General features: G+C 40.5%; 1 protein-coding gene across 2 annotated transcripts in view; it reads left to right on the top strand.

Annotated features, from left to right (window-relative positions):
* Nucleotides 1–23,797: 23,797 nt before the first annotated feature.
* Nucleotides 23,798–23,959, top strand: part of HHIP (hedgehog interacting protein) — an 81,608-nt gene continuing 81,446 nt past the window's right edge. Inside the window, exon 1 of one of the 2 annotated variants that reach the window (XM_069780053.1) lies at nt 23,798–23,959. This exon is cut by the window's right edge and continues 648 nt beyond it. The gene's annotated coding sequence lies outside the window, so the exon portion shown is untranslated. The other variant, XM_069780043.1, reaches the window with a different exon arrangement.

Genomic DNA, 23,959 nt, shown 5'->3' on the forward strand with positions numbered 1-23,959 from the left:
GTACTGTCTGTACTACCTAACAGTTTTCATGTTAAATTCCATTTCTAATTCCTAAAGACTCCATTATCATTAGACTAAATAGCTCCATTTCTGTAAAGCAATCAGAAGCACCCTCCTATTAATAACCTGAGTATTTTGTGGGTAAGAACTTGGAATTTTAAACCTGGACAAGAAACTGCTTAGAATGATTGCTGCTGACAATTGTTTTGCTTCGTGCTATTTCTTGACATTGTAGCTGGGTGGTAAATAGTTCCTTTCCCGGGAAAGTCTGAAATCTCAAAAATATTTCTTCCCCACATCAGAATTAACCCCAGAAGTTTCAAAGTTTTTCCACATAAAAGCAAGGAAGAGAAACTCCAGTACAGCAGAAAGGCTTCGATGTCAGTGCCTTTAATTTAAAGTCAGAGCAAGGGATCTGAAATTTAGCCTTCTGCAACCTAGTCACAGTGCCCCCTTCATTTTTCGTATTTGTCATTAATTTTTTTTTCTTTCTTCTTCATTCCTAGTAAAAGTGTTCATGAATTAGCATTTCCAACAACAACAACAAAATTTTCAAAAATCATTTTATCACTCCCTACAGCTTTCATAGAAACAAAGAGGAAAAGTAGCCAAGCACTTCGCTTGCTCTTACTGCACCAAACAAAAACAGGTATGTCAGGAAACATAATCATTTGCTTGATGAAAATATATTTATTTTAAGTAACTTGAGAATATTAATCTAATCAGTTCTAAGGTGTGAGTATAAGGATGCAAACCATTCTGTTGAATAAGATATTCAAATAAATCAACATACTATTAACAACTATTCCAAATATTCTAGATTAAATTGGAAGTGAAGAAATCAGGCTAACATTATTAGCCAAAGAATTTTCACCACTCATATGAATTTAAATTATTTAAGCCAGTTTCAACATTTGAAGAACTTTCCTACTCTCAAGGGAGATATTAAACTTATACGTCAGTAATTCACATATTGCTGCTGCTAGTCATCAGAATGTGGCTTTAATTCCACCCAGTTAAAATTTCTCTTCAAATCAAGAGTGTTTATTTCACTAAAAACATCTCAAAATCAAACAGAAAATAAATAATCTTATTAATGATAGACAATCTAAAATGGTATCTTTCCTTTAGGACCTGAGAAAGGGATGTACCTGATTATTTAAATTACCTGGAGAGCAAACTGTGAGCTAATTTACATCATAGTAATGAGCACATAGCTTTCATATGACTTCCTGAACCATTTGCACACTGAGCTGACTGAACCTCGAGTCTAGAGAGCAAAGAATATGACACTACAGGGAAAAGGAAATAGTCCAAGCAAAAGGAGGTAATAATAAACATTTGGAGGCAATTTACATGGGTGTGAAGAAAAAAACAGGGTCATACTGTGGCAAAGAGTTCACTAATCTTCATTTCCCACCCTTCATACATTATAAGGCTACTGTAATGCTGTACTGTTCCCAGAAGAAACAGAAGATGAGGTAGTGGTCTTGCCATTTCAGCCTGCGTTAGGCAGGGCTCTTGTTTGTTGTCTCTTTTGAATGACAGTTTGGTTTCAGAATGGCCAGCAGAAGATTTTAGATCATTAATTTGTCCTTTAATTCTCCACAGCTATTAATCAGATAGGCAGGGACTTGCTCTTCTGTTCTCTCTGAAATTCTTTCATACCATTCCTCAATAAACCTAGCTATCAAAGATAGCTTTCAGAACAGCCGCCAACCATGGAAGGGATTAACAAATCATTTAAGTGCTACATGGCTCTCTTGAGGAAAGAGGGGCTTTATACTCAGGATCTAATACATTCTCTGCAGATACTGAAGCTGACCACACTATGAATCGCTAAAGAGTTTTCAAGGAATGCAAAGTGGTCCCATTGCTGTGTAAGAATTAATTTACAGTTGTATTTATTGAACAGCAGGGTAAGTCATTCCCTTTCGATTTCTTTCTTGAAATGAGACCAAGTGTCAGCTAGTATTTAGCGGAACTATGTTACTTTTATACCAGATGGAGAGCTGGCCTGACAACCTTTATTTCATGTAGAGAGTCAGATACACGTTAAAAACTCCCACTGATTTTTTTTTCCCCAGAAAAAAGTTTTTTTTCTAGAAACTCCTGTTCTATGGATGAATCTGGAACTTTCTGTAACATTAGGCAAATAATGCTGTCTCTAGGAGTCTTCTAAACTTGTGTGTGATTACACACTTTGATTTTATGGATTTAACCCCATTTCTGTAAAAGAACCAATAAAGAGGCTTAATTATACACTTCTCCTTGTGTTAAAAAATTCTTACAGCTGTTTCACTGAGAGGGTCTTCAACCTTCTTTCTTTGAAGAAAGGACTTAAAATTTGGCAGGATGCTTTTCACTGTCACTATGCAGTCTCACCCTGTTTGGACAAGCTATAAACTTCTGACAAAAATCAAGAGTTTGCACGTGCTCAATGAAAGCTGGTTAGAGGGTATCAAGCAACATTCTTTGTGGAGCCTGTTTTCACATTTTGTCTTCCAGAACTGAACAGAGCTTTTCCTTGCAACAGCTCCTCATGGCTGCCAGAAACAATTATGGCACTGGGCACTGGAACAGAAAAGAGGCAAACAGTCTTCCTGTGTTCTCAATGTTCCTCTTGTTATACACACAGCTCAGAGAAAGAATCACTTGGGTTGGAAGACGCAGTGCTCATAAAAAAGTGAGCGAAAAGTGGATGTGAAGACTTGACAGGAGAAAAGGACTACCAGAAAATACTGCTGGCTGTGTGAGATATGCTAATGGATAAGAGCAGAAGGGGCAAACTGGTGGGAAAAGTGTGCAAAAAATTAATTAGTACTAGTAATTACAACTTAGTGCTACTAAGTACAACTACTTCCCACAAGAACCTGGAATAGGGGACACAGTTCTCAATTTTTAAGATTCCTCTACTGTAGGTATACAGTTGGGAGAGTCACTGCTAAACTGCATGCATCTTCTCCACACTGTGGCCAACCCAAAAAAGAGATGACAGCTTATGGCTGTTGCCAAATACTTCATTTGGAGACATGCAAGTGTCTGTGCTACAGGTCTGTAAAATCTCTATTTAATATCAATGTAACTGTCTGTGTAGCTCCACCTTAAGACAATTCTGTTTTTCAGGAAGATCTTATTTTGTTTACCGTATCCTACCTTGTAAGATAGGATGATACATTAAAATCTGGATAAAATATGGTATGTGCTGCAAAGTCTTATTCAAAATTTAGAACATATAAGTATTAAGTTCACCTGTGCAATCTTTAATTGCTTCCTGCATGCATAATGATTCTATTTCTTTTTTTTTTTTACATGAATATATTCTGTCCCGGATCCCTACTTCATTCAACAGGCAGGAAGTACAGTGTTTAGGGAATGATTAAGGCTTAGGCTTTGAATAAGGATGTTGTCATTAGACTTCTGCCTCATTTGCTCCAGAAGGCAGATAGTGCCCTGGAAGGACAAAGCAAAATCAAAGATTGGTCTTCTCTTCTGAACATGAAAAGTCTATGTTGAGCTGAATAGGAGGAGATCCAGATGGAAGGATCAGTGCTATAGTATAGCCGTTGAGGGAGTAAACTGTGTCAAGAGAAAGGTGAGGGAAGAGAAAGCAAGGTCTCACTAATGCAATGGAAGGCTGCTTTATTGGAACCGTGTTCTGCCTCTGAAGTCTGCCAGAAGACCTGAATTCTTAGAACAGCAGCGTAAGTCAAGAAAAGCTTTATTTTTCACACTTCAAGCTCTATAAGCAGCTCCAAACCATATGAGCAATCAGGCCTAAAGTCTCCTACATTCTGAGGATTAGGCATTTTTTGACAAAACAGGATTTGCTCTCTCAGCGTTTCAAGTACACAGATATTTCTGTGGGGGCACAGAAAGCAGCTCATGTCACAGAATAAATTATTTCTTGTTTGCAGGGAACTCATTTAATATAGCAATAATTGCATAGAAAATCCCACATGGAAATTAGTTACTCAAAACAGGGTTTGGCTAGAGGTCACAAACAAAGCAAAAGGGGAAAACATTGATTATGCAACCACGAAGCTATGCTGTGCTGTCAACTCAATTGAGGTATATTTAACTGGAGCAACACAGTACCATATACGGATAGACAAGCTTGCTCTGAATGACAGACACTGCTCCCTTGGGGCCAAAACACCCTACTGCTCAATAGGGCTATGAAGATAAAAGATTCCTGAATTAATTAAAATGAACTTATTGTCCAGGATTTATTGATATTCCTGTAAATAACAGGTGCATGCTAGGAACTAGGATGTAGGGCTACAGGAACCCAAAAGGACTAAAACATCCCCAGCTCCCACGTCAGTTCAGAAGTATAGTGTCCTCAAATACTATTGCTTTTCTGCACATTTAGCTGGGAAGCAGACGAACTCTTAACTCTTTGCCCTCCACTATAACCTGCTGCACCAGAACATAAAACTGCAACATGCTTTACTTACACCTTGAATAACTTTGGAGATACAGTGCGAATTACAGTTCTGTCTCTTTTGGAGAGCTGCAATTACATATCATTTCCTCACAGGAGTTACACTTGAAAAGCACAACCAGCAACTGATTTAGTAACCCATCTTACTGAGACAGGAGTAAATTGTGCCTATTGCAAAGAGTCCTAAAGTCACAGAATGTTAAACTTATGAAGGACTGTCTGAGGATCAGATTCTTAAGGTCCAGTTTGCGCAGAAGTTGCTTACATGGCTCTTGGCTCAACTGAGGGACCACAAACGTTGTATACTATGGAGGCACTCAACATAATCTGAAGAGAATATTTCCTTCAGTGCAGCTGCAAAATACCATAAATAGGCATTCCCTCAGCTTCCTTACAAAGAACAAAATCTCAGAGTTGGCTCAGTAAAACATCTGTTTCACTTGGGGGACAAAATCCCCTTCATTTCTTTCCTACAACTATGACTATGTAATAGAATCAATATAAAAAACCCCAAATCTAAAGGATGAGTCTACATTTTGCTCATCTTCTCTGTCTTCATTTACATCTGTAAAAAAGATTACAATATGATGCTGGAGTAATTTTCACTCCCTATATAACCTCAAAGAAAAGTTAATGCACAGCAAGGAAGGGGACAGAATAGCACGGAATTCCAAGGGCTGCTGTAACCATCCTCCCTCCTACTTGCCCCCATCACTTTATGGCTTGGAAGCTAAGGAAGGGGTTTTTTCTTTTTTGTCAAGTGGCTATTGACTTGAACAGATTAACTTGTCATGAAAATTCTTTAGGTACGTACATTATAGTAACAAGGGACATACATGCATGGTTCAATCAGATACTGAAACAATTTATGCCAGCTACAAGTGACCGGAGATTGAGTGCCCATAACCATTCAAAGTACAGTACTGCCTGTTCTTTTTCCCTTATTGTCTCTAAATTGCTATAAAAATTAATCATTCACACAGTAAAATAACCTGTAATGAACCTGCAATACGCAAGCTTTTCCCAGATAAAATGTTCCTTTGTTTTTTTAATAAAGAAAATATTATCTATTTTATTTTTCTGTTCCTTGAGACAATAGTTGAAAACAATTAGCATATAAAACATTTCTTACTCTTCATTCTTTATATGTAAACCCCATGGGCACAATGAGCATAGGCTACAGTATTTTGTGTTGTCTTCCTTTCTATCTGTCTTTGTCTGTAAGTTGGGTTTTCATAGAATCAGAATGGTTTGGGTTTGAAGGGTTCTTTTAAAGAACATCTAGTTACAGTCCCCCTGCCATGGGCAGGAACATCTTTCACTAGACCAGGTTGCTCAAAGCCCCATCCAACCTGGCCTTGAACACTGCCAGGGATGCGGCATCCATGACTTCTCTGAGCAACCTGTTCCAGTGTTTCATCACTCTCATGGTAAATAATTTCTTCCTTATGTCCAATCTAAATCTACCCTCTTTCAGTTTAAAACCATTACCCCTTGACCTGTCACTACAGGCCCTGCTAAAAAGTCTCTCCCTGTCTTCCTTGTAAGCCCCCTTAAAGTACTGAAAGGCCACAATAAGATCTCCCTGGAGCCTTCTCTCCTACAAGCTGAACAAGCCCAACCCTCTCAGCCTTTCTTCATAGGAAAGGCATTGCAGCCCTTTGATAATTTTTGTGGCCCTCTTTCGGACCTGCTCTAACAGGTCCCTTCTTGTACTGGGGACCCCAGAACTGGACGCAGTACTCCAGGTGGGGTCTCATGAGAGTGGAATAGAGGGACAGAGTCACCTCCCTCGACCTACTGGCCATGCTTCTCTTTATGCAGCCCAGGACACAATCGGCTTTCTGGGCTGCAAGCACACATTGCCCGCTCGTATCTCATTTTTCATCCACCAGTATTTCCAAGTCCTTCTCTGCAGGGCTGCTCTCAATCAGTTCATCACCCAGTCTGTACTGATACTGGGGATTGCTCAAACCCAGGGGCAGGACCTTGCACTTGGTTTTGCTGAACTTCATGAGGTTCATGTGGGCCCAACCCTCAAGTATGACAAGGTCCCTCTGGAGGGCATCTTTTCCCTCTAGCATATCAACTGCACCACTCAGCTTGGTGTCATCCACAAAATTGCTGAGGGCACACTCAATCCCCCTATCTATGTCATTAATTAAGATAGTAAACAGTATTCGTCCCTGTACAGACCCTTGAGGGACACCACTCATTGCTGGTTTCCATTTGGACATTGAGCCATTGACTGTAACTTTGGATGCAGCCAGCCAATTCCTTATCCATCTAATAGTTCACCCATCAAATCCATATCTCTCCAATTTAGAGGCAAAAATGTTGTGGGGGACCATGTCAAAGGCCTTACAGACATCCAGATAAATGACAATGATAGCTCTTCCCTTGTCCACGGATGCAGTTACTCCATTGTTGAAGGCCACAAGATTAGTCATGCACAATTTGCCCTTGGTGAAGCCATGTTGGCCATCTCTAATCTAATTTCTGTAAAATGTTGCATACCTTGTTGATATTTTAGTGAAGGATATGCTTCCTTCACCTTAATTTAACAAAACTCATGGTACTCAGGTGTGTGATACCATTTCCTAGCATAATACTTCCAGGAAATGTGACTTTCAAGCAGAAAAATGTTCTGGCCACAAAGGTTATGCTATCCAATTATTCACTGTGCTGGGAAACTACAGAAGATCCACTGGTATTACTCTCCGGTTTTCAGCAAGCAGTATACTGTTACAATACACACCACCTATTCATAATCTTTGATAGCCAATGAGGGGTGACTACCATTTTAGAAATGCTGACAAAGCTACTAAAATGATCTTTTATTTTGGAAATTGAGTTCTTGCGCATACTGCAATTGAAAAGCTTGGGACATTTTTATAGGACTGTTAACTCCAGTTATGCTAGTGACTGACTAGATTCCGCCTGTGGCTGTGATTTCACTAAATCAGTATAACAACTCTGAGAATAAATTTCTGTTAGAAAACATGAATACAAGTAGAAAACCTAGACAAAAACTTTGGATACTATCACCAATGTAAAAATTTTGACAAACCACTGTCCAGTGGGTAACTATGACCTAAATTCCTCTAGTTGAGCACTTTCTGCCATCCAAACAAGGAAGAATTTAATCAGTATGACCCATACCCTCTTTCAAACCCATTGGCTTCCTAGCACTTCATTGTCTTATCCAGAAAGTTTTGCATCCTGCTTGAAATTACTTTAATGAATAGTGTGTGTCTGGTACCCTCAGTAAGTTGGTTCTGCTGCCATTTCCACTGCTCCTGTTTTTTCCATCTTGTGTAGCAGAATAATCACTGCTTGTTCTCAGTTCTATGCTACTTTTTCTGTTTTTCAACCTGCTCCAAATACTTGATGCAGGTCTTTATTGCCTCTGATTCACCATTTTTTCATAGTTCATGTATGACTGCATAGTTTCCTTATTTTGTTTCTGTATTTCTTTCTTTCACCAGCCTCTCCTTATCCTCCAGTGCCACTTCTTTCTCCATGAACATTTCCAGAGACATGCACCCTACAACTGTTCAATAAGTATATTTAATAACTGTAACTATGTTTTGCCTCTACTTAAGCTCTATCTGTTTTTAAGTATGCTGTCACATAGTCCTTCTACAACATTGCGGACTGTAATTTTCAAGTAAAATTCAGTTTCACTAATGAATAATTAGCCTTAAATAATAGGCTTTTTTGTTGCTGTTCCTGTTCAATGCTTCCATTCAATTATTTATTCCTGAACAAAAGTCTTCTCTGAAAGTTAGCCTATGTCTTAATTTCTTCAGCTGTTGTCTTCCCTTCCTCTTTTCTCTCCTCATCAGTCATCTCCCAGATGTAAGACAACATTAGGGAAGAGAAAGGAAAACAAAGAGGGGTATAGGATAGTGCAGTAAAGTGAACAGAGCAGAAAGAAAAGGGAAAAGACAGACTGAAGGATATGGGGAGAAAATTGGGGAGGGGGAGGAACACCAAAGGAAGACAGGGGTAAATCAGTGTGAAAAAAAAGAGCTGAGCATGAAAGGGGAAACGAAGGAAAAGGAAAGAAAGACTTGGAAAAAACACTATAGCTATAGATAGCATAAAGAGCAGACAATAAGAAAGAACAGACAAAGAGGAGACAGAAAACAAAGGAGATTAATCAAGACCAAAAAAAAGCCCTGGGGAGATGATCTGTATCAGAAATAAGGGGTGTTTTTAACCAAAATTGGAGATGCACAGTATAATGGGGAACACTATAGACCAGAGTAGAGGGCCTAGGACAATAAACAGAAGAAGTATTTTAAAATAAATGAGCACAGACTGAATAGAGCAGTTGTGCTGCTGTACACTCTAAACAGGAAAGGGGTTAGAAGTTATGAACATTAATCTGGTGTTTCTCTACAATTTAAAAGGTAAGCGGGATGCTAAAATGCATTAGCATAAAACTAAGAAGTTGTATTATGGTGGGGCTTTTTCTACTATATGGTCTTTGATAACTCAATGTGCTACAGTATATTGAATAAGGATATTAAAACTAGCAGAGCTCTGCTGTCATCACACAATGATATATGGCAACAGTAAACATACATTTGGGTATATTGCTCCTGATTGCTTATTTCAGCCTTTTGCCAAGCTGTAGTCTGCCCCATTCCTGCTAAACATTATAAATATTTTTAATGGAAATGGAATACACATCAAAAGATGTGATATTATTGTTTTATGAGGCACTGGTTAGACCTCATGCTTAGTTGGGCTCATTTTGCTACAGAAAGGCTATTATTGTACAATGTAATGGAGTACATGGGATAAATTCAGCTGTTGAGATAATTTCTTATGAGGAATTGCATGTTGGCAGATGCACTGATTTCAAGTAAGGCACCCATGCGCATCTTAAGGTACAATGTTCTCCAACAAAAAGAAAAGTGCAAAGTAGCCAAATGAAATCCTTTGAAATTACATTACCAATTTGACAAAATATACTTGGTTCTTATGGTGCTTTCAATGCACAGTGCTTGGTTATCATCATTATGCTTATCTTGCGTAAGGGAGAAAAGATATAGTGACATGACAGAGGGCACTTATGGAAGTCAGATGCAAAGCCAGCAACAATACCATGAATTAGTAACATCAGCTTTGTTGAAGTTGACATTAAAATTCTAATTTGCTCCAACTGCCCCGGGGCTTAAGCACAGTCTTCCTCTCTATTAATTTATCAATCTAACCAGGAAAAACAACAGTGGCCTAGCTTTTCTAGGGACAGGTGCTAGCTTCTACTTGTAGCATCCTCTTTGAAGATTGTTTTGAAAGGACAACTAGCCCCTCTAGACACCTGGCTCTGCTCAGGAAAATGGATGTCTAATGCCAATCTCTTTTTCTGGGTGGACATGGCACAACAGTGGGGCTTTAAGCGTGGTTACGTATCTGAGCAATAGGTAACATTTGCTTGTGAGGGCAGTGTATGCCCTTACAGGCACTTCCTAGCTCCTCCTTGGCAAATGCAGCAGGCCAGATGGAACTGTTCCTTGGGCTGCCAGTTGGACCACCCTGGTTTGTACCAAACAGGATTTTAAAAAACCCAAGGGGATGGAAAAAGTCTGAAAATTAGCAACTAAAAATAAACAGGAAATGAAGGCAGAACTGTTTCACATGAAGTGCCATAAGTACATGAAATACAATTGTCCAGTTAAAATTATCAAAATGATGAATTTAAGTGAAAACACTGGGAATAGTGAAAATAATGCCAGGCCAGAAGGGAAAGGAAGAGTTATATTTAAACAAAAAAAAACCCCTAAACAACCACAGCTACAACAACTCTGTCACTAGAACCATACATGGATATCTTCGATGTGAGGTAAAAGAATGTGTCCAGAAGTATGGGATTTTGAGGGGCTGAAACATGTTAACTTTAACAAGGTTCGTGCAACCTCCTTTGGAATTCCTTCTTTGTTGCAGCAGCTATGGCCTGTAGCTCAAATTTTTTTTTTTTCCTTTAAGTAATAGCTTTGAGACATTAAGACTCAGGCGAAGTACGTAATGGAAGTTTGTATTCTGTCATTTGTACTGCATAAGCATGAGCAATTAGATAAGAGAAAGTTACCGCATATAATAACAACAATACCACTACTTTACTAATTATCCAGGATCAGTTCTTGAAGTTTATGCAGATTTTTTTTCCAGATGGATGTAAGGTGCTGTCGGTCTGTGAGGGCACATTATTTTCAATATACATTATTTAGTGGAAACATAATGCCAAAGAGAAACAGCACCACCTACAATTTGATAGTACTGTTTAAAGCTGGAAAAGTCAGAAGAATCTCTCAAAAAATACAGGGCACCATCTTCTATTGCCAAGATAGATAAAACTTAGATGATCTACACATGACCTTTTCCTTCTGCAGGTTCTGTTACTACGAAGAACTATGAAGCTGCTTTCTGACCATTCTATTTAACACTCACACCAACAAAACGTAATACAGAAAATAAAGTATAAACAGACATTATTTACACAACATATCGTGTATGCTAATGTTGAGACAGTGAGTAAAATACTGCAATTCCTTTCAGTATTTCACTCTCTGAGACCTTGAGACACTAAAGGCTGTGTTTTCTAATTTTGGAGTTTTACACAAATGCGGACACTGGAGCACTTTCATTGTCTAAACAGTTCCCCCCAAAATTTAAACATAGCGAAGCACAATCAAGCCTTATCAGATAGACTATTAAGTAGGACTTTCTAGGATACTTAAACTGCTAACCAAAACAACATATGCAGCACATGTTTGTAGAGCAGACTGGAAGCCTTAAAAAGTCCTCCTCTTCTGCAAGGTGAATTCCACTGAATAACACTTGGTTCTGGGGAGGGGGAGCAGGGGAGGGAAACAACAACAACAACAAAGCAACAACAAAAAAAGAGATATTCCTTTCTTGCAGGACATATGGAATGTGAAGCATCCAGGACAGCAAACTGGAGAAGTATCACTTCAGAGTTCTTTGGATTTGGTGAAGTCTCCCCACAGTTAAGGCCAGCAACACAGTCAGAATCTTAGGTACTTCCACAGCATCTCTAAGTCAGCACTTTTCTAGGCGGCTGTCTCTAAAGTGGCACCATAGAAACAATTTCTCGGTGATTGTGCTTGTACCAAAGCTCTTAAGTTTGCAGGTGAAACAGCACTACATCTCTTGGGTTTTTTAAGTCCCAGTACTACAAGTATAATCTGAAAATGATACTGTATTTTCCTGGTTCACTCTGCCTTACGAGTACTAACAATATTTCTATATTTGTAATTTAAACTAATGAGGAGAATACAGTAATTCAAAACAAGAGAGGCTGGTTAGCAAAGAGGACATCATAAGACCATCTAAGACGGTGGGTAGAAAATGCATCCTGCCTTAGTTGGCAGGCCACCTTCCTTTCTTTTGCTGCTAATGTGCCACTACACTTTAATAAATACACAAGACAAGGCACAAGGCATTTTGTTGTTTCGTGGGTATGGTTTTTTGCCTTTCAAAGAAAATAACACAGAAAGGTCTTCACAGAAAGACCTTGGGGCAAATTCTTAGGTACTAGAAATTATCATAACTGAAATCAACAGAGACATGACAGTTTCAAACAGCTGATGAGCTTCCCCTTCTCTTTTACAAGTGGGTCTTGAATGTGGCCAGAAAAGGATCACAGAAGGCCCCATCACAGAATTTCCGTGCCTCAGACATCAAGGACAAAAATCTGCCTCCACTACAGGTTTTAGCAAATGTGCTACTGGTTTTAATGAAGCTCAGCTATTTTTACTTAATTGTTAGAGCATGGACACTTCAAAAGCTTAGAATTTTTCAAATTTTCTGTAACTTAGAAATTTTCAATCTCTTAGAGAAGTAATGGGCTATATTTTCCTTTCCCAATTTTAAAATTCACTTTAAGACCTAGACAACCAATAAGTAAATGAATCAACCTATTAATTTAACATTTCACTTTTTTTTTTTTATAACATGCAATCTTTACTCATTTACTTAGAATTATTCATAGGACAAAACCAGGAAATCACCATTCTGAGTATTATCTATAGCTCAGAGTTCTTACCAGAGTTCAACAAGTCTCAATTACTACTTACAGATATTTATTTTAGTAATAGAAGGAAGCATGCATTTTCTCCACACACAACACTACCCTAATAAATGTTTCTTCTATAATCTCTGTACTTCCATAGTTTCTTTAAAATTTACTCTAATATCACTCTATAGACTACTGTAATATGAATTAGATGACAAAATCAAATGCAGACTGCCACTGTGTAGGGCAACATATAAATACATATAAAATACACAGGGAAAATTAACTTCCAAGGGGCTTAAAACAAAAGACTAGAGATACATTAAACTAACAATAATGAAGGTTCTTAAAATAATTGTATTCAGCTTTCTATTTCGTGTCTCATTCCAGTATCATCACTGTCATCAGTAAATTTCCAAAAGCTAGGTGATTCAGACACTGTTTTACCCGTGCCACCATGTGAAAATAAAATTAATTTTTACGCACATTGTACCAGAAACTCCATATAGGTCCTGCAAATAGTGCTCTGTAGCAATACCTATATTTTTTAGTGTCAACTAAAGTTTTTTAGTGAAAACTAATTACCCATTCTCAGTATGAAACAGCGATGGAGTTGGCGGTAGAATCATACTTGGGTTGCAGCACTCCTCACCATCTCAGCCAAAATTCACACAGCCAAGGGTGTTGGCTACCTGTAAAACAGTGATATCATCATTTCCAATTGTCTCCTTTCTAAAGATATGTAAACAAAATCATAATATCAACCAATACAGCTCTTTGCAAAGCTGTATTTCCACAAGCAAAGCAAATTCAAGAAACTGCAACTCCAGAGTGTTTCACATGTTTTTTGAAAAATGTAAAACTGTAAATATGAAAAAGAAGGAATTTTTATCATTTACTTGAACAAGAATATTTGAGTATTCATGTGCTTCTGACACATTCAGTTCTTTTCCATCAGGTCGATAATAAATATTCCACAACGTTTATGAACAGGCAGACTCATAAAGCATTAAACCTATATGACAAAGCATAAGATCTCTCCATTTTTGTTGCTTTATGTTAAAACAGTTATTCAGAGCACTTGACACCAATGAAAAATGCATGTTTAGCACAAATAATAATTTAATAATATAAACTGCAGCGCTGCAATTCTTTTCTAGCTTGTGGATTACCATACGCAATGACTGTACCTTACATGCTAAGTGAAGCAATGAAACGTTATTCTCATTTAAACACTATAGAAACCTTCAGCACAGCTTGGTTAAATAATTTACTGAGAGGATCTTAGGTAGCTTGGGAATGCAAGAAAAACTTCCTATCATAAACAGCACTTATGAAGTGCTTTGCATTTTCACAATACTCTTCAAACAAGCATATAAGTATTGTATGTATTGTACAACTAAGGTCACTGAAATTAACATCTTTCTCTAAAAGATTTAAAAATAAATGTTTTCTCAAATAAGAATCAGAATACATTGCAATGGTTTCTGTTTCAGAGCTAACCAGAAACCATGGGTTCCTCGATTGTTCAAAAGTTAAGTGGTACGTGAACCAATTTTATTGTCCTATCAATGCATGACTGAAAATATTCCGTATTAATGTAATATTAATAACATAAGTATAAAAATAAACATAAGTATGTAAGTAAACACATATCATATACATAGCTAGCCAACATCTTTGCACTCATAAGAAATAAAGTATCAAGGTGTTGTAATGATGAAGTTCAGGCCCAGGCTAGAAGGATGTATATAAGGGGACAATCAAGAGAGAACTGATAAATTTACGGGAACCTGTTCAATACGCTCTAGAGCAAGCCACAATGGAGAGGATAAAGCATATCTGAAAAAACCTTGATTTCATTATTCACTTTTCCTTCTCTATTTTATAATTAATTGTTATCCATTTTTTCTATTTTTCAGTGCTAGCTTAATATTCCTTTTATTCATAAATTTTTATTTTCTTCAAATAAAAGGATCTTTACTTAGCTCTAGGCATCAATGGGTGAATTGCTGCCTACTTTGAGAAAGGATGTAAAAAAATCATAATTAACCCATTTAAATGTTACATCTTTTCAGCATTCCATCTCATCCTAACGGCTGTAAGTAGGTGGATCTCAAGATAAAGCGTAGAATCCTGTTTGAGAACTCTCTAAATTAAGGATCAGTAAGAAAGAAGAGAGGCACAGGACTGTTTCCCTGTCAAGTTCTTCTTCTATAAGTGTCCTATTTGTGTCCTATATGACTCCCTCCCTGTAGGAAACTAGAAAGATAAGTAACTTATAATCACTATGTTATCTGCTTGAAATTACATTTTTAACATCATGTTAAAAATCATCACTAAAACTTGTTAGACTCTGTCTCCTACCCCAAAACACTGGAAACTTTAGAATATTACCTGTCCACTCAGCTCTGTCAAAACAATTTAATTTTGCAGACTTCTAGACTAGTTCATTGATTTCTTGGTACAACACCACTGTCAGCAAACATACAGCTGTCACTTAGAAGTGCTTCCCAAAGTTTTGTCTGTACAGATTACCTACTCCTGAGACATGCAAGTGCCCTTGATGTTAAAGTTCAAACCCTTTGGAAAAGCCATGCTTGGTGGAGCGATACACAAGCCTCCCAGAAGAACTGAACATTCGGTGTGAGGTTATATAAAAAAACATAGGTCCAGGGAGAACAGCCCACACAGTCCCTCTAGTCCTTCAAGCTGCCAGAGGCACAAGATTCAAATGTCTTCAGGGCCTTCCTCCATTATATATATTCAGATAAGTTTATCATAAACAGTTCCACTGAAAGTACAGTGCTAGCATCTCAGACTTTGCATTAGAAAAAAAAGACTGCTGGAACAAAATATTCCCCTGTGAACAACCAACTGACCATTTTCCCAAAAATGTTGAATGGCAGTAGAAACTCATTTGACTTCCACCCATACTTGACTGATTTGCTAGCAAAATTCAACAACTAGTTCATGATATACACATTGTCCTGCAAACAATGTATTTCCATATTAAAAATCATTAAATATCATTATTCCAGTGGATGAGTCTGAAAAATTGATCCTGATTATTGTCCTTTATGGAAGTCAACATTGATCACTATATCATATCTGACTGGTGACCTATACCTACCAATCTTGTCCCAGACAGAGAAAGTAGTCCGTAACTGTAGCATCCCTGGAACGCTATGATTCCTGTTTTATGTAATCATTTAGACCCTACTCTAAAAAATTATATGGCGAGTAGGAAAGGTTAAAATGCTGGAATCCTGACCACTTTAAATCATGTTTTTGCCAGAATCAGAACTGAACCTCTGCAGTAAGGGTTAAGTGCAGACTGTTTACCTCATTCAAACAACATCTAGTCTGCAGTGACCATTCCTTGGGAAATTAGGGATTCCCTCACATCTGTAACAAATTACGTGGAGCAGTACAGCTCATCCTTAAAGTTCATTTGATAGTGATTGTAATACATGCCTTAAGGTTAGGATGGAGTGCTTAACTAAATCACTTGATTATACACAGAATTTCAAATGCTGTAGAAGCCAGGCTGCATATAAAAGTTCTGGGATTGAGGACAACTCACCGGGAGATCCGAGCCGTTATTGTTCATATCTCACCACAGGCAGACCACATTCATACAGAGAATACTACTACCTAACAGGGAAACATACAATAGACTAGAAGTTTTCTATTAGAGCTGTCCAGGAACAGATGGTTCCAGCACCTGCTATTGCGTCTCCTTATCCTGGGTTATTTATTTATTTTTTTTAAATATGGTTCAGCCTTAAGTTCAGTCAAAGTTCATCTGGCATCCACATCAGTTTACATCTTTATCCAAGGATCTTTTTTGTTCATACATCTTACAGTCAAATGAAAGAAATGATTTGCACATTGCCACCTGTGTGTGAACCTACCACCTACTTAGATATATTTCTCACCAAAGTTAATGGACTCTTCATCTCAATGTTTAGAAGAACATACATGGTCCAATCTGTCTTTGAAGATGACATTCCTGACAAAATAGTATCAGCCTGCAGAACCAGGGAGTCCCAAAACCTGACGGTTCAATGGTGCTCCATGTGGATAAAGTAGCTTTATGACCACATCCTAAACTCCTAGCCAAACTGGTGTCTACTTTCCATTTTAATTACAGTGAAGTTGAGCACCATTTTTTAGTTAAAGATTGACTATTGTAAATAATCTAAGATCCACACGCTTGAAATTTGCTGTGCATCACAGGAGTGTGTGGGACGGTGAGCAGGCCAAACTCAGTCACTTCCATGAGAGGTTCCCAAAGAACAGCCTCTGTAAGAATCAGCTATTTACAAAATCACCTGCTTCTTCCAACTTTTTCTTTGCATGACTGGGACTCAGACTATAGCTTTAATCCTCTCCAGACTGATCTCATTCGGTCAGGATTTAGGCTGCTAACACAATGCTCCCAATGCCCCTTCAGGGAAGAAAGATAGAAAAAGTTACTAAGGGTAAAATTTGTAACTACAGGTCAGTGGAGGCTAAACGGACACTTCAAAAAGATGGCACTGCGTATGCATTACACTGGCACAGAGAAGACAGCCTGGAAGTGCACATGAGCCTGCAGAAGCATGTGTGATCCCAGAAAGGCGAGGCAGCTTTCAGCACCATTCTGAAGTCATTTAACACGGGCCAAAACGACTAATTCTGAGCATGCTGTTAGCACGTGCCTGAGAATGATTGTTAGGTACACTGGTACTTTCCTCCATATGCCAGGGCACTTGGTAGTTCTGAGAATGATGTGTCGAGGAGCGTATATATTTGAGATTAACTCCCTACTTTCTGAAAGATAAATTATGCTACTGAATTAGATACCTCTTTCTGAATGCTACACTACACATATGAATTAGACACATGCTATTCTAGGAGAATATATGACAATGGTTGCTGACTTCATCGGTATTTTCCACCTGTGGAAGAGACTTTTTTTACTGTTTAGAAAGTAGCCTTGAAAAATACAGTTAATATAGCATATAAGCTCCATATGCAGCAATGCTGTACATGGTGCCTTAGCATGTATTATATGAAAGCTACTATGAAGAATTTCCCAAGCTTCCATATCAAATATGAGTTGACTCACACTGATTTATGTAACAGAGTGAAATGCACATGCACTGCATCAACACGGAGAAAATCTGTGGCATCCTATCTGACATCCCAGTCATTGAGCAGCTCAGAGCAGAGCTTCACGACCGCTTAGTTTTAACACTGCTGGGCTACAATTTCCATCCCCACACTTAGCAGGCAAAAAAGAACACTAGGCACAAATATTTAGGTCCATTACTTAGTTCTGGCACACACAATATCATTTATTCAGAAAGACCTTAATTCCTTTGATAACTGTTACAAGCATTTCAGAGTTTCCTTGATGACATCTGCTGGCTGGGGTTAAACCACAACAACATCTTACACAAATTGTTCCTACAGCACGATAAGGATACTTCAAACACTGGAGCAAGGGATAGCATACACCTGGCTGGTAAACTGCAGTAGGCAGTGGGATTGCTACAGTCCCTGGTAGGAAAGAAAGATTTTCCCACAGCAGCTTCCTTTGTCTCTTTTTAACACACATAAATAGACACCTGCTGTTGAGGTGAATTACAGCAGGTAGTGAAAGTATGCAGACCATAGGCAAGAGGGCCTCTTGAGTCTTCATTCCCTCACAAAATCATTTGCTTTATCTGCCTTCTAGTTAGCCTAGCCTATGTTGCAAAATTGAACACAGGTAATTGAAGTTTTGTGTTAGCAGCTGACGTGATGTGCTAAAATAATCTGTAGTTCATATTCCCTGATGGACCAATCAAGCAGAGTTAACATCAACCCAATACTGCTTTTGTACCCAGACAGCACTCAGGTTTTTTTTGAAGTCATATTTAGAGAGTAGATGCATTAGTTTACAGTCCCAAATGGTCCAGGTGGCTTCAGCTGGTTTAGAGGATTTCTAAGAGCCATGGGGAGCTCTGTGGTAAAGACATACCCTGAAAACCTGACTGTGACTGTCTGGGCACCTATTTTCCCATAAAAAATATCCTAACAAGTCCTGTTCATTCATGTTATACCAGCTTTCACACCTCGTATTTGTGGTATGCAAAGACAAGCAACATGTTATTCTCAACCCCATGAAATGAAGTGGGCTATAGTACATGGTGGATAGAACCAACCAGAAACGGTCTGACCAAACCGAAAAAAATTCTGTTACATCACAAACAGAAATATAAGCAAAAATATAATGGTTTTATAAACTTCAGACTAACCACAAGATGCTTTAATAAAACCATTCCAGCAATTTGCCTTCTTCATTACCAGCGGAGCTGCTACAGAGAATGGACTTGCAGAGTTCACAGCTGTGGGGAACTCCTGCCATAAAGACTGCCCCGGAGTCAGGGTTTCCTGATATTCCAGTTCTCTGCCTTGAAGCCACAGGAACCCTAGCCCCAGTGATGCAGCAGAGAGCCAGAAAAAACTCTCCACTTCTAATGGGACTCTCAGGACAGTCGGGCTTTCACCCAAAAAAAGCCAGAAGCACAGGAGCCCAGACTGCCAAACCTTGAGATTCCTGCCCAAGTCCTCATTCCAAATTTCCAGATTCCTGGGTCTCTGTCCATCTAGCTGACAGAAAACAGGGAGTTGGGACCTTTAAGTTTCAAGAGCCACAGCTAAGGCAGACGCCTCAGAGCTGGGACTCTCAACCTCAGTTTTGTTTCAAAGTAATTTAATGAACTATCTGGCTACTTTAGAAAGATTCTTCTACTTTCCTTTCTAAATGAAACATACAAAATTCAAAATTAAAGGTTTTTTTCCAGAATTTAATATGGAAATGGAACTATAATTTTGAGCACCTACAGTGGAGAATCCATGATTGTTTCTCGCTGGTCTATGACACAGAGTGACCCCAACAAAAACACAGAATCGTAGAATATCTCCCTTATGGAAGGGACCCATAAGGAACGTCGAGTCCAACTCCCTTCTCCTCACAGGACTACCTAAAACTAAGAAATACAGTAGAAGCCTTGGCTTCACAACAGATCCCACAGTTTAGGGAGAGTGCTCGAAATAACAAGGATAATGTTACAATGGACTCAGTGAAAAGTGTAATAATGATAAGACATGGAGAGATTCCACCCTCATTTCATCTGACATGGAAGTGGTTCTGAAAAAAAAAAAAGCAGCTTATTTCTCTTAACAAAATAAATGGCAAGACAAAAGCCTGTTCCAGAAGTTCAACTCAAATGCCAGCTAAAACAAAAGCAGAGCCACTCGCCAAGAGCTGAAGTGCACCTGCTTCACCTAGTGAAGTGTCCCTGATACAGTACTGTATCTTAAATACCATAATTTCTCAGATGCAGACCAGGGTGAGTGTTGGTTTGTCTCCTAGCCTGCTCCAACACTGCAACATTCCTCCTCATGGCATGCCAGGTATTTGCCACGGGTGTGGAAGGATGGAATTCAGGCTCGATATCACTGCTGAGAAGACACATCTCATACTGCATGGGTTTAGCTGTAAAAGTGAGGTCACTGCATGTGGAGTTCTTCTGTAAATCACAAGAACATGTAAAGGTGTGCCATCAAACAACATCTGTTGGGAGTTTAGGAATAATTCGATGCTAGTTTACTTCCATCAAACCTGATGCCATGACATCACTTCGCCCAGCTTCTGCTCCTATCTGCAAACTCATATGATAATTAAATTTCCCAGAACTGACACTAGCTGCTACACATTGCACATTTCCTCTTCTGTTCAAACTACTGAGGAATTCACTAACTTGAAACCTTAAAGCAGGTTTCTTGGAGCAATTCAACTTCCTTGCAAAATATGTATGACTGTCTGAGAACAAACTTAAAATAATCTGAGAAATAATAAGTTCAAGTGCATGCCACAATCAGCCTTACACTCTTTGAAGGGTATTCTGACACACTTAATTCACACGATACGGGTACCATGACATATCATGATACAGATAATAATAATAATAATATAGATGATTAAGGTAATGGCAATACATAAGCACAGTCTGCTTATCTCCTAGGCAAAACTAGGAGAAAATCTGCATTCAAACACTGTAGCAGCAATAGCTTCCTTTTTTAAAACTTTTTAACCCTTTCACACATAGTTGCATTGTAACCCAGATTCTCATATACATCCTACACACTCTGAACAAATTACACAATTTATTCAGCTCACTTACGGCATTACCATGTTTAATCATTTGTAGTAATGAGCTTCATATGACAGAATCCAGGTTGCCTTAAAAAACTGATGTGTTTATTAACCATATTTCCTATGTATATGTTTTTACTTCATAAGTAGTCCCTTATCTGTTTGTCAGAAGCTGGAAGTCACCTGAAGTTGACACTCTGAACCGGCATATATTAATACTGACCTTAACTTTGCATTATTAAGAAGGTTTATAAATAAAATGCTGTATTAAGCAGCTTGAAAAAGCCACTTCGTTAAAGAAGCCATCATGTACATTTAAAGTGTGGAAAGGAACGTAAGATTAAATCAGGTCCTCTTGCACAAAACCCCAAGAATCAGCAATTCCTATTCAGAGGTTTTAAAGAACATTCAACCTTCTTCAAGTCTTGCTTATACATCTTTATATCACTCGATCACTACAGAGCTTGAAGTTTTGAGCACTTTATATTATACAAGGTCAACAGTACATTCCACAGAATTTCTGGGAAATGTCTCCATCATAGATCTGTGTAAAATTTCTATGTAGAAACTGACCTTCACAGACTGTCAGCTCTTTCTTAGTTTGGCAACTTGATCTAAATCCCATTTCGGGAAATCATTCTCTATTTAATTAATACACCTCAAACTCACCTCCTCTGAGAACTGGTACAGGTATACATAGAAACGGATATTTATGCAGGCAGCACTTGAAGGAGGAAGAAAGGTTATTTACTAACAGCTGTATTACTTTGATCATATAGATTTATATTCCTCACTTCCTCTCTCCTTCACGGAGACAGGAACTGTGAGGACCAGGCCACGACTGCTCAGCAGAAATTTTCACTGAACATTTGTTTTTTCAAGAGGGTATCTGCCCCACAGTCACTTCTTTCCACTGAGTTCCAGTTTCCCGCTCCAGTAAGGGAGATGCAGGGCAGAAGTATGCAATCTACTTGAAAAGTACGAGCACCTGCCTACACAGGCAAAGAGACATACAGACCTCCAGCTGTGTCCTGTTGCCACTACAATTCTGCCACTGTAACCCTCTGTAAGGAGCCTGCTTGGGAATAAAAGTGACTTTATTCTGATACCATTATTCTGCTTTATACCAGAATCACTTTTATTTCAGAATAATCTACGTAATAATCCAGAGTGATAAAAATGGCATAGCTGTTGGTAATATAACTACACTGCTACAGTTCTGTCAGTCAGGTTGCTCATGGAACAAGTTCAAGTATTGCAAAGCAGTACTTTTTTCTAAAACTACAAAGCAAGGATGCTGTATCACCAGTGCTGTTGATGTCCTAAGGGTGCCATCCTTATTTCACTCAACGTGAGTGCTGGGGCCCATGCTGTACCACAGGCCTCCCTCATTCATGTTGATGTAGCTCAAGCCTTGGCTGGGAACATTTTCAGCCAAATGAGAGTCAGTGGCAAGACAAGTGGTGGTCACGAGTTTAGGAACCACTAGCCTTCAAGAAATGCACTTAAAGGGAAACAGTCTTCACGTCTACTCAGTGATTTATCTGATGTACTATTTGTCCATGCCAAATTCCTATTTAGTTCAGTGCAGACTGTTTAAGGATAAGAGTTCAAATGCAAATCTGAAGAGACTAATTTTCTTTGGTTAAAAATAAACGTGAGGAGAACAGTAACAAGCCCTAGTTGCTTTAGGAACGCTACTGCACATCAGGAGCTCCACGCAACACTTCTTTCCTTTTCTCCCTCCTAAGGGGGGCTCTTTGGGTGCAAGCCATTCTTTCCTCTATTTCAGGGATTAGTAGCAAGCCCCTGGTAAATACACCTCAGGGCTCTATTTGTCCAGCTGCCCTTTACCCCCAAGTGAGTGGCTGTAGCTGCACCCGCACTCCAGCCGCCTCTGAGGACTTCCACTCCTTCCTCTCCCCCAGGGGAAGAAGCTAACACCTCCTCACTATGCTCCAGCTCCCGCTTCCCACCTGCAGGGCTCCGCTAGCACCTCCTTCCCAGGGACCTCGGCCTCTACCCTGGGCTGGCGTTCTCTGGGCTCGCCTCTCTCTCCTTCCCAAATTCACTTCACCCCTGTTCGCACCTGGGTTGGCCTTTCCCTTTCCAGCTGGCTCCTGGTCTCCCAGGCGCTTTCTTGCCACCAAAGTGCCAGATACTCGGTTCGTCCCACTCTTCGCACGTACAGCTCTCCTGTTCTCAGCACGCCCCGCTCCCTCCTACCACTAAGCAACGGCCACCAGGTCAGCTGCCGCCATTACCAACTGGTCGTACTTTGAACTCGGGTCAGCATGGTCAGAGCGAAGGCGCGAGCGTCGCTGCACTGACAGACACCAAGCAGCCAGTCCGCCGCACCTTCGGTGGAAGAAACGATGCCGGAGCTCCGCTAAAAAGCCACCGGGAGCTGACGGCACCTCCCACCGCTCTCCCCTGTGGCCCTCGGTGCCTGCTCCGCGCATCTGGAACCTTCCCTGGCACCTGGGGATGAGTCGGGGGGTGGGGGGGACAACAGGCGGGCACGGCCAGGCAGACCCAGAGCAGCAGCTCTGCCAGGGCGGCCAAACGGTGCCTGCGCCACGCCGAGGAGGGGGCTCTACCGCCGCGCCCCCGGGCCGGTCACCTCAGCCGTCAGGAGAGCAGGACCCACCTACACAGCGCTCCCCTTCCACCGGCCACCGACGCGGCTCCACCGGTTCCCGCCGAGACAGGGCCGGCCGGGAGACGGAAGGCGCCCGCCCCCTCCGCCGGCCCTCCGGGAGCCCCGGCTCCCGTTTCACCGGGGGGGGGGGGGGGGGGGAGGCCAAGACTGAGGCGGCGAGGGGCGAGGCGACCCCCGGGCCGCCTCAGGGAGACCGCTAACAGGGCGGGGCGCCGCCGCGTGCCCCGCGCCTCGCCGCGCCGCTGCGGCTCGCGCCGGGCGCGGCCCCGCGCCGCTCCCGCCCGGCCGGTCGCGCGCGGGCCGGAGTCGGAGGTTGGGGCGGGCGGGGGTGGGGGGCGGTGGGAACGGGTGTGAGGCCGGGCGCGGCGCCGCCGCTTCCCGCCGGGACGGCGCGCGCGCGGCCGGTGCCGGCGGGTGACGTGCAGGGCGCGCGGTGGCAGCACCTCCCCGCGCGCGGCTTAAAAAGAAGAAGAAAAGAGGGAGCGAAACATGAGAGCCCTAGTGAGCCGCAGCCGCCGCCGGCAGCAGCGGAGGGGGCATCGCCCGGCCCGGCCGCCGCCGCCGCCGTCCCACCTCGGGGACACCCTTCCTATGGGACGACAAGTG

The sequence above is a fragment of the Haliaeetus albicilla genome, chromosome 1 (assembly GCF_947461875.1).
Source record: "Haliaeetus albicilla chromosome 1, bHalAlb1.1, whole genome shotgun sequence".
In the NCBI taxonomy this organism is placed as follows: Eukaryota; Metazoa; Chordata; class Aves; order Accipitriformes; family Accipitridae; genus Haliaeetus; species Haliaeetus albicilla.